Source organism: Saccoglossus kowalevskii, chromosome 1, assembly GCF_978046115.1.
Source record: "Saccoglossus kowalevskii chromosome 1, keSacKowa6.1, whole genome shotgun sequence".
NCBI classification, from domain to species: domain Eukaryota; kingdom Metazoa; phylum Hemichordata; class Enteropneusta; family Harrimaniidae; genus Saccoglossus; species Saccoglossus kowalevskii.
The window spans coordinates 37417424-37426973 of record NC_140641.1 but is presented as its reverse complement, the minus strand read 5'-3'; the positions used below and the strand labels follow the sequence as shown (position 1 = coordinate 37426973).

At 39.8% G+C, this 9550-nt stretch overlaps 1 protein-coding gene across 9 annotated transcripts in view; it reads left to right on the top strand.

The window, feature by feature from the left end:
* The first annotated feature begins 384 nt into the window (after positions 1–384).
* The window catches only part of LOC100372343 (uncharacterized), a 35303-nt gene continuing 26137 nt past the window's right edge, over positions 385–9550 (top strand). For all 9 annotated transcript variants that reach the window (XM_085501789.1, XM_085501781.1, XM_085501765.1 and 6 more), the window contains exon 1: positions 385–495. The gene's annotated coding sequence lies outside the window, so the exon portion shown is untranslated. The remainder of the gene's footprint in view (positions 496–9550) is intronic.

The following is a 9550-nucleotide window of genomic DNA, read 5'->3' as shown; positions in this document are numbered from 1 at the left end:
AAGCAAATGTGGGATGTTAGTTATGCGATTGACACAGACGTAGCACTTATGATAACACCGGAAACCACGGCTGAATAGTAATTTTTGTTGCTTGTAAAAACATTTTATTACTTTTGCCGTTCTTTCCTGTAATCACACTCCCAGTCAGAAAACAGCTCTTTTCTTGCTGTTTACTCCATTGTGGAAAATAAAAGTCAACAGCCCTTCAGGTGCATCTGTAAGAAACAGATGCAACTCGATTTATTTTCAACCGCTAAAATCTAGTGCAATTTGTTTTTGACATAGTGTATCGGTTTATGACGGTCAATGAGTGCAACCTCCATACAGAAAACTTAGATAAACATTCCATGCCAATCACCATTCTACCAGCCAATCAAACGGAAATAAAGAGATCACGTGTGTGAATAACATTACGTCGTTCCCACCTCGCTTGAATCGTCTGAACGGGTATCGTCTCTTCTGTCCTGTTTCGGCCGTTTTTCTCTGTGTTTTCAAGTAAGTTTAACGTCAGTTTTTATTATACTCGTGTTTCGTATTCTGGGCACTTCGCAAGTGTAGTGATTCGTGTGGGTGCAGCTGTTGTTTATGGAATGTTGGTGCCAGTGATTGACCGTGCACCTAGCTACACACAACCGTAACAGTTCGATAAAGTTTTACTCACCAGTGGTGTACGTCATACGTAAATGTTTACATGAAAGCAGGGTCCGATTTGTTCATTTCGATGATCTGGGGTGTTTTTCAAGACCCCGTGTGACACTTTACAGATCGGAAGTTTTACCATGGTTTTATCAAAATATTCCAACCTAGGCTGTATGTGTGTAGGTATGCCAATCTTGTTTTCATGTTCGGGTCGTTCCATTTATACGAAGGGGTCGACAACCTCGACTGACGGCATTGTGTGGTAGAATAAAGACGACTTTGTCAGAAATCTCGACAATATAAAGATTGTCCGAGTTCATCATAATGTCAGTAAATTGTACGTTTCATCGTGCTTATTGTTGTTTGATCATTTCTTGTCTTGGGCTAAAATGACTTCTCCTTTGGGTTGAATGGTATCATCCCATTTTAGCAGAGATGTATGCAATGTATACAAGCCAGGCCATAAAAGGTCACTTGTGAAGTAATCTGAAGTAATCGCATTTAAGTTTCAAAGAAATTTAATTCAGAAAAGCCACTTTTTCTGTAAAAAACATTTTAAAAAGCACTAAAATTTGATTATTACTTTATTTCAGTAAAAAAGAAAAGAAAAAACAATACAGTACCATCTTTGGCGATCACTCAGCTTTTAGATGGTTGACATAGTTGGAAATCCAAAATCACATATGAAAACATTTTAGGAATTTGACAAGAAATTATTGGGGTGCCCATCAAAGACTGTTTTTTTTTTTACTCCTAAATAAATAATCTTTTTTTCAAATAATTTCCGAACAGAAACAAAAAAATGTTATTAAGGTAGAAGCCTACTCATAAATTTAAAAACCCAGAATTTATTCATTTTGCAATAAAATGTACTCCAAGGTAATATAAGGATATTGACCTAAAAAAAGTTGGGGTCACCAGCCTTTTTTTTGAGAAATTGATGGTTGTATTTTAGTGGAAAGTCGCCATTTTGACGCTATTATAACATTTTTACCACATGTTCCTATGGCAGAGATATTATGCAAAATCTCCAAATCTAGCCTGGTGACATAGGCTCAAAAAATCATATATTGTTAATGATGGAGTACTTTTTGTTGTTCTTAATTATTTAAAAAATCTGGGTTTTAAAAAGTGTCAAAAAATGCAATTTTTCTTTCACATTGTGTTCTATGGAATTGTTCTAAAAATAGCAATTTTCAAAAAATATTAGGACACGTTTCTCAAAAAGCTTAACTTAACACACAAAATAATGCTATTTCATTGTACCATAGGACATTAGCTTCGTGATTGTACATAACAAACTAATGAACATTGTCATGCGATTTATGACCAATTTTGTCAAAAATTATGACTAGGCTTCTACCTTAATTGGGTGGCATGGTATGTGTACTGAGAGCAGCCAGTTTTGAGCCAACCCCATGGCCTATTGTCAAGGTGTAAAGTAATACCAACCTCTTGAAAAGACTATTGTTTAGGAGCATCAAAGCAAGAAGAAAGTAAGAGAGGCGATGCAAGGTTTTTAACAGGTGCATGTGTATGTGTACATTCAGTCCCCACAACTTGAGATATGTAATTTTTTGCCGAAGAGTGATCTTGAAACATGTTTATTGTTACATATATCAAATAATTTGGTTGGGCTTCTATAAAATGCCTTGCAAATTGCAAATATTTGTTGTATTTATTATATTTATTAAATATCATTAATACAGGGACTTTACCATAAAAATCTTGCTATAAATATATCCACTTATACGGCCATAACATAATGACCATGGAGCTCCATGCTAATGACTTAATACTGGTAACCTGACTTTGAATGAGCATATGCTGTACACTTGGGAGCTATGCTTGGGGACTTTTCTTACACTATCCTTTTCTTTGCCAACATTCCCCTGTTTTGTGATGTAAATTCACATGTTTGGTTTTCTCGCTTGCGTGGGTACAATGTGAAAAGAATATAAAAAAAAACAGTGTGTACCGGTACTCTGATTAGTTTTTATGCTAAAACCTTCATTGGGGAGTGGCAGAATTACAGTTTAATAAAAATTGCAATTACAAGAAATTGTCTTTTACTCTGGGTATAGCGTTTTGAATTTGTAAAATGACCTAAATTTGGTTGGGACATATGTGTTGATATTTACATATTTTATAAATTACATATTTTAGTTGTTATCTGCACTATTGATACAGATTTCCCCAAATGTATGTGTTTATTGTTGCTTGCATGTGTTCTTTAGTACTCTACCTCATCCAATAATAATATTATCTGATATGATAAATGCAAATAATTTTTCTAAAGTCATCTTTACTGTCATTAAAATGAGAGGAAATTTGTGAGAGGCAAATTAGTATGAGTGGGGGATATCACAATATTTTTAGCAGTGAACTACCCCAAGATTCACTTACAAACTTAAACATTCACACACGCGTCCCTCGTACCCCACCCTTGCAAAAAGACATTTTTAAATGCAATTAATACTAGTAAATGTAACAAACTATAAAACAACACAGTAATCAAGATCACCTCATGAACACCCAACACCACCCCCACCCAGAGAGATTACACTCTTGTGCATACGTTTCCCAAGTCAACCACCCCCACCCCCACCCCACCCCAACCCAGAGAGATTACACTCTTGTGCATACGTTTCCCAAGTCAACCACCCCCACCCCTACCCAGAGAGATTACACTCTTGTGCATACTTTTCCCAAGTCAACCACCCCAGCCCCACCCCCACCCAGAGAGATTACACTGTTGTGCATACGTTTCCCAAGTCAACCACCCCCACCCCACCCCCACCCAGAGAGATTACACTGTTGTGCATACGTTTCCCAAGTCAACCACCCCCTCCCTCACCCAGGTAGATTACACTCTTGTGCATACTTTTCCCAAGTCAACCACCCCCACCCCCTCCCCCACCCAGAGAGATTACACTCTTGTGCATACGTTTCCCAAGTCAACCACCCCAGCCCCACCCCCACCCAGAGAGATTACACTGTTGTGCATACATTTCCCAAGTCAACCACCCCCTCCCCCACCTAGAGAGATTACACTTGTGCATACGTTTCCCAAGTCAACCATCCCAGTCCCACCCCAACCCAGAGAGATTACACTGTTGTGCATACGTTTCCCAAGTCAACCACCCCAGCCCCACCCCAACCCAGAGAGATTACACTGTTGTGCATACGTTTCCCAAGTCAACCACCCCCACCCCCACCCCACTCCAACCCAGAGAGATTACACTGTTGTGCATACGTTTCCCAAGTCAACCACCCCAGCCCCACCCCAACCCAGAGAGATTACACTCTTGTGCATACTTTTCCCAAGTCAACCACCCCACCCCCACCCCCACCCAGAGAGATTACACTGTTGTGCATACGTTTCCCAAGTCAACCACCCCCACCCCACCCCCACCCAGAGAGATTACACTGTTGTGCATACGTTTCCCAAGTCAACCACCCCACCCCACCCCCCTCACCCAGGTAGATTACACTCTTGTGCATACTTTTCCCAAGTCAACCACCCCACCCCCTCCCCCACCCAGAGAGATTACACTCTTGTGCATACGTTTCCCAAGTCAACCACCCCAGCCCCACCCCCACCCAGAGAGATTACACTGTTGTGCATACATTTCCCAAGTCAACCACCCCCTCCCCACCCAGAGAGATTACACTGTTGTGCATACGTTTCCCAAGTCAACCACCCCAGCCCCACCCCAACCCAGAGAGATTACACTGTTGTGCATACGTTTCCCAAGTCAACCACCCCAGCCCCACCCCAACCCAGAGAGATTACACTGTTGTGCATACGTTTCCCAAGTCAACCACCCCCACCCCAACCCAGAAAGATTACACTGTTGTGCATACGTTTCCCAAGTCAACCACCCCCACCCCACCTGCACCCAGAGAGATTACACTGTTGTGCATGCGTTTCCCAAGTCAACCACCCCCACCCCACCCCAACCCAGAGAGATTACACTGTTGTGCATACGTTTCCCAAGTCAACCACCCCAGCCCCACCCCACCCCCACCCAGAGAGATTACACTGTTGTGCATACATTTCCCAAGTCAACCACCCCCTCCCCACCCAGAGAGATTACACTGTTGTGCATACGTTTCCCAAGTCAACCACCCCAGCCCCACCCCAACCCAGAGAGATTACACTGTTGTGCATACGTTTCCCAAGTCAACCACCCCAGCCCCACCCCAACCCAGAGAGATTACACTCTTGTGCATACTTTTCCCAAGTCAACCACCCCACCCCACCCCACCCCAACCCAGAGAGATTACACTGTTGTGCATACATTTCCCAAGTCAACCACCCCCACCCCACCTGCACCCAGAGAGATTACACTGTTGTGCATACGTTTCCCAAGTCAACCACCCCAGCCCCACCCCAACGCAGGGAGATTACACTGTTGTGCATACGTTTCCCAAGTCAACCACCCCCTCCCTCACCCAGGTAGATTACACTCTTGTGCATACTTTTCCCAAGCAATAACAATAAATTATCCTTTTGTAAAATGTTGTACAGTCATATTCTAATGTAACTTAATGCATTCAAATATCTTCCATATTTAGTTTGGGTCATATTTACTTTTGAATACTTTTCTTAGTGTACATCAAACGCAGAAACAACATAGCATTTGACTGAAATAAACAAGTCACTGAATGCAAATACTTTTTGATGGCATTTCTGACTGTAATATTTCACAACATTACGACTACAAGCAGGGCATGCATAATAGTAAAGTTATCACAAGAATACAACAAAGTGTATGCACTCGGGGAGTGCAAGGTCACTTCAACCTCAATACAATAGCCATACTGCCTATGTGCATACTTTGTATTATTCTTGTACTTAATAACCGCGTGAGAGTTTCACTAAATGAATTACAAAATTTGATGTAGCAATGTTTGTTTAAAAAGGTGTGTCATTGAATCCCTGCCAAGTTTGGGGGTACCATAATGACATTGTATCATTTGTGATGTAGGTTCAATGCCATTGTTGATATGACAATCCATATTGCTGTCATATTTTGTGGCTTTAATTTATTTGAGTAGATTGTTCTAGAAATTACCTAATAAAAAATATAGCCAGATTTTGTCACATGTTATACATATACATAACAGAAGTTTTATATTTTTGCACCCGTTCATGCAAGAAATGCAACATGTATTTCTGGAGTATAGGGCATTTGGTTGCATCAGATATTAAAGGAGATTAATGGCCAACTTTCCATAATGCATTGTTAAAAAAATGTTGGAGATGTGTGAATTTTTCTTAGCCAAAGGATAAAGTTTTGCTATATCTGGTCTTGAAATGCCCAAGTGCTTGATACAAGAAAATAATTAACTTTTCTAGAATTTGGGGCATTTCTGAAACTGTAAGGCCAATTGTGTGTGAATAAACTTCCGAAATTGATGAAACTGTTACTGGTCCAGGAGAAATTTTGGAAACTCAAATTTGTGGAACTTATCATTTCAGTCAAGGTCATATCTGCACACTGTTAATATCTACAACATACAGGTCAGACTAGTGTGCTTTAATTTGCCCTATAGGGGTGGGGGTAATTTGCCCTGTATGAGTGGGGGTAATTTGCCCTGTAGGGATGGGGGGGGGGGGTAATTTGCCCTGTATGGGTGGGGGTAATTTGCCCTGTAGGGGTGGGGTAATTTGCCTTGTGAGGGTGGAGGTAATTTGCCTTGTGAGGGTGGAGGTAATTTGTCCTGTGGGGGTGGGGGGTAATTTGCCTTGTGAGGGTGGAGGTAATTTGCCTTGTGAGGGTGGAGGTAATTTGTCCTGTGGGGGTGGGGGGTAATTTGTCCTGTGGGGGTAGTTGAAGGGCAAGTCACAATTGCATGCATTTATAGGGATCCATACTATGCAGAGTAACATTACTATAAATGTACTAATTATCCACTGAGTTTTAATTTTGCTATTTTTGCTGATGAGTATGATTCACTAAATTAAATTCTTAATAACATTTAAAATAAAAATAGAATTCACCTTTTCCTGGCAAGTTTGTGAACTTGAAGTCCAGTTAATTATGCTCAAAACATCAACAAAATTTAGATTAAATATCAAGCTATCTATATGTGGGTTAAAACATACAGGTATCTTATTGCACCACACAATCGCAAAAATTATATACTTTTAGGGTTTTGTCATTCGAGTAAGTTTTATTTTTTTATGATTTCTTAGAGTGGATGTCGTATATTTTACCGAGTTGGTTCTCTTATTGGCCAGCAGTCTATGTACTAAAGATTGAACAAATAGATTTCTTGATATGCGTTTTAAAATTTCCCATACACAAATGTTGCGTCCTAACTGACAGGCTGAAGTGTGTACTTCCGATATCTTTCATTATTACCTGTGTTGTTGATGTCACACGGAGAATCAAGTCAACATTTAGTAACTCTTGTAGTATTCCAATAAATTATTCTCCCATTAACGTGTAGATGGACAAGCTGTCAGATTGAATGCTCTCCTGACCTGACCCAACCCGAGTTACAATTAGTACAGGGACATGTCACAGGTGGCATTTTGCCAAGAACATCAATGTTGAAAACTTGACATTGCTTTGACTTGACTGAGTTTCTTAATAATAATTTATTTGATACAAGGTTTCTCTTGTGGACACTATTACGGTAAGACAGCATTACAATGTGTTGGTATTGCTTCAGTAAGACAAGTTTATATTCATGTAACTTATTAATCCCTCTGGCCACGATACCATCACAACAGTCTAGTGTCTAGGTGTATAGTTTGAATTAATACTCTATTGGATGTCACCTAACTCAGGTAACTACTCCCTGTCTGGTTATACCAACTATGCTTTAGAACTTTTAATTTAACCATTAACTCTGTTTCTCATTTAGCATGCCTAAGACCTGCCCACATTTTTGTTTGTTGAATGAACAAGATTAAAATTTGGTTTGCGTACTTGAAATTTCATTATTTGGGCGACCTAAAGCTCACTCTTTTCTTTGGAATAGTTATGTCAGAAGTGTCCAACATGGCAGACCTTAACCTGTAGTTAGCGTTATCAGAATGGTGTCTTAAATCACCTGGAGTTCTCCTAACTAAGTTGAATCATGGATGGCGATTAGAGTGGACACAGTATGAATATAATTTGGTTTGAACTGTTGAACAGGAACTTGGCAACAGTGGCGTTACCTATCTGAACACTACAACGAGACAATAATTAGTGGATTGAAATAGTTTTGAGGATATGGGGGAAAACATACATCTTTTTCTTTTGACCACTATGATTCTTGTCAACTCTCGCCTAAAAACCTGATCCAATCAACTCCTCTCACAGCCTTCATTGTTTTCGACCGTGGAAAATGGTGAGACTGCAACAAAGGCCATGAACCTAATTTGCATATTGAGATGAGGATAGTGGTGATTACGTAATCTAGCGCTTGTTCCTACTATAGTTAGGTCAGCCTAACTTAAAATTAGGGCCGGCCCTGGCACCCCTTTCCAGGGGTGACTTAATCAGGTCGGCCTAAATATTTAGGTTTGTGTTTACACAAAAAATTTAGTCAAGCCTAAAATTTCGGTAAGCCTAAGGTCTGTCGTATTTTCCACTGTGAAACGAGCTTTTGTCTCATTACGGCATACTGGTAGTTGACATTTGTAGTTTGATATAACTTGTGTAGAACCTGATATGAATTACACACTCTTTTAAAAATGCATTATTCTTCACGTTTTCTTTGTTATCTCATTTTTAAATATCAATTGGAACATGAGTTCATTGGTGCATGTCCTCCTACATGTACTTTGTAGCCTGTGGCATCTCATGAGTCTGCTATATAAGGGTTTGTGATGACCTTGTAAAGATTGCTCTCTGCTATTATATGTAGATTAGAGAATGTAAAACATAAATGCCCTGCAGTATGCTGCTTATGGCACACCTTTCCCCTATTCAGGCACGTCCATCCTTTTCTCATTCACGCACATCCATCCCCTTCTCATTCATGCACATCCTTCCACCATTCAGGCTTATCCCTCCCCTATTCAGGCACATCCATCCCTCCCCTATTCAGGCACATCCATCCCTCCTCTATTCAGGCACATCCCTCCCCATTCAGGCATTCTGGGTAGGAACTTTTTTTCCATATCTATCATAGATGTTTAGCTTTATAGTACAATTCGTATGAGGCTAAAAGTAATATTTCATGTATGTGTATTGTGTAGTGCATAAATATATTCCCCATTCAACTCTTCTTATGCATAATATATGTGCAGTGCTTTGCAGGGCGGGTCATTACACACTATGCAACACATAGGATCCTAGCTTTATGGACACTTATAGATATTCTCTTCTGTCACACATCATTGAATGTAAAAGATTTGATGCTGCAAGTGGTTCTACTAAGGTAGCAAACATACTACCGGTATTTATATATGCTCCATTGTAGTGTTCATGCATTGAAGATAGGACAAGGAGAGTGGACTGGGTTTTAATCTGATTTATATCTTTTGTTTCTCTTGCTTTTTCTTTTAACCCATCATTGCTTCTGATTATTTACTGAACCAAACGGCTGGACTCACGATTTTTGGGACTGAAAAAAAAATCAACTGCAACTTGCTATGTGCATGAGAAAAGAGGCAGCTGAATACATGTGCAGAACACTAGCTAGTTGTTTTCCAGCATGAGTAGACTAGACTGCTTTGCTCCTATTGTTAAATTGTTTCAGTTTGAACAAAATGCACGTTCAGTTTATTCCCGAAGCATTTGAAAAAGTCAAAGTGGAGCTTTCAATCATACATTTTCACATAGGCTGAGTCGATTACATGAGCGCTGATGTATGATGTTGAAACAAATATTTTATTCTACTGTATTTAAATATTTTGATTTCATTTTTGTTGGAGCGATACGGGAAGAAACAATTGTTCATG